Below are 2,660 nucleotides of genomic sequence, written 5' to 3'. Positions count from 1 at the left end.
GTATTGCTTTCCTACTTTCCTTTCCTGCACTTTCATTGTTGTTGTGAATAAGTACTATTATATACTGCCATTGAACTAAATTGATCTATTAGGCCTAACAATTTTTTGGTGGAATATTTGGGGTTTTCTGAATACATTATCATGTCAGCTGCATATAATGATAGCTTTACTTCTTCTATTCCAATTTGGATGCCTCGTATTTCCTTCTCTTGCTTTATTGGCCTCACTAGAACTTTCAACACAGTATTTAATAGGAGTATTTAATAGCTTTACTGGTCACTGTTTACAGTCATTAAAAAAGTAATTCAAATTACTCCAAAAAGCAACTGAATTTTTATAACATATCTATATATCTAGTCAATAAATATAAATGGTTAATAATTAAAAAAATACAAATTCAGAGTTCTAGCCTCAATGTTTAAAAAAGACAACCACTTGAGCATTTGTGTCCATTTGCACATCAATCTCTCTGCCTCTCAGCTTCATTGTATTCACAATCCAGCAGACCCACTCGGCCACCTTAGGCTACTTGAATTTGACAATATCTTACCCCTTGGACTCTCCATTCTCCATCTTTTTTTCCTGTTTGTTTTTTCTTATTGTGTACCATCAAATCCAATCCGATTGACATAGGAGGAGATTTCTATTTCCCCAGTGGAGCATCAGGTGAATTCAAACCATGCATTTTCAGGACTGCGCTGCAGCTTCTTGTCTCCATTCTCCATCTTTATGGTGGTGTACAGCACATAGGCATATTTGTTGAATTTGTCTCTTAACGTTTTCTAGATAAAGTCAAATGGGAGGTTTCTCACAAATATCTGGCAGGCCTTCTGGGCAACTCCAAGTGCGTGGCCTCCAACTCCACCAAAGGAATTGGCAAAGCTTCCTCCAAAGTTGTCACACTCCTTCTTGATGACATGGTCAAAGCTGGCACCACTGCCACCACCCATGGCCAGGCCCATGTGGCTGGGCCCATGGCAGGGTCCATGCACTCCAGGCTGTTGGCATATGTGCTCTGGGTTTATGTGCTCTAGGCCAGAGGCCATGTGATCCATCAAAAAGGCCCATGTATTCCAGGCCATCCCCTATGCCTGCAGACACCATTAACTTGATGGCAGGGTCCTCTCAAACATCTGGCCCACACAATTGGTTGCAGCCACGCACTCCAGGCCGAAGCCCATGACAGTGCCCATGAGCTCCACACCAGAGATTATGCATCCCGTGGTTTTTCCCATGTGCTTAATGCTGGAGGCCATGTGATCAAGGCCCAGTGGGCCCATATGCTCAAAGCCCATAACCACATCCATGCACTCGACCTTGGAGCCTATGCAATCCATAGCCATAGCCCAGGTGTGCACCCATACATTCAATGCCAGAAACTCCCCTCCTCTCATGCAGTCAATGCTTGTGCCCATCCTCTCAATTTCGGATATCCTGCCGCCACCTCCACCACTTAACTCTACCCATGTTCATCCCAGAGTCTCAGCTCATGTGTTTCATGCCACCAGCAAAGGTGCCTGCAGGCCCAGTGTTTCCCATTCCAATGTCTTTGTTCAGGAGATTGGAATCAATGGGCTGTCCACCTGCTCTTAGTCCCATGCCAATACCAACAAGTCTATGGGGAACTTGTTGAAGATGCTCGGGCTGGAAACAATCTCCCTTTGGTAGTGTTTTCTCATCCATTTTCACATGTGTTGGTCTGTCAAATAGTAGTTGGTCATTAACTACAGATATAACTTGCATACCTTTGATGGACTATTCAAAAGTAACAGTGCCTTTTCCACAACTTTTCCAATCTTTATCCTCAAGAATGCTTGGACCACCATACCAGCCTTCCTAAATACTTCCTTCAGCTTCTGTGCTTCAATATATTCTAGTCTTCTGCATTGCTCTCCTGGCATGTTCACCAAGTTCATAAGGATCTTCTTTGACTTTTCAGTGGTCTTCAACTCAGAATATAGTTGTTTAGACCCTGGAAAGCTTTTTTCACACTCTCTTCCACCTTGAATTCAACAACAGCACATCCCTTTGACTTTCCTTCAGCATCCATTAAGAGCTCCACGTATGTTATCTCACCAACTTTTCCTTTAACCAAATCATTAAAAGATTCTCATTTCACATTAAAAGGTATGTTTGCAATGAAGGCTCTGTATCTTTTAGATGAATTTGGATATGGCTCAAAGTGATCACCTCCTCTTTTCATGCCTTTCTCCTTCCTCTTCTCATTCTGAGTAGGCTGTTCTGCTTCATCCTTGGGACCCGGAACTCCATTGCCACTTGTCATGCCAAGTACACTGTTCTCGTTCTCAATTTTAGGCTCTGTGACCACCACTTCAGCTGCTGCTTCGACTTCCACCACCATTTTCTCTCTGTCTGGGCTTTTCACAAGAGGACTATTTTTAGTCTTTCTCCATTGAGAATGATGTTGGCTTTTGGAATAGCATATATCTGTTCATGACAGCATTATCTACAACAGCAAGAAAAAGGAAATAGCCTAAATTTCCATCTACAAACCAATAGATTGAGAAATTGGGTTCACTCAAATACTATGCAGCACTAAAGAACAGAATTTCATAAACTATATCTTGAGAGAGACTTGACAGCATTACACTAAGTAAAATAAATCAATCACATGAGAACAAACACAGCATAAGACCAGT

At 42.1% G+C, this 2,660-nt stretch overlaps 1 pseudogene; it reads right to left on the bottom strand.

The window, feature by feature from the left end:
• Positions 1-1,482: 1,482 nt before the first annotated feature.
• Positions 1,483-2,362, bottom strand: LOC102867444 (annotated as a pseudogene).
• Positions 2,363-2,660: the final 298 nt, after the last annotated feature.

Source organism: Elephantulus edwardii, unplaced genomic scaffold (assembly GCF_000299155.1).
Source record: "Elephantulus edwardii isolate Elephantulus edwardi_28Jun2011 unplaced genomic scaffold, EleEdw1.0 scaffold00517, whole genome shotgun sequence".
NCBI lineage: Eukaryota > Metazoa > Chordata > Mammalia > Macroscelidea > Macroscelididae > Elephantulus > Elephantulus edwardii.
The sequence above is the reverse complement of the archived record's forward strand: the minus strand, read 5'-3'. Positions and strand labels throughout refer to the sequence as shown.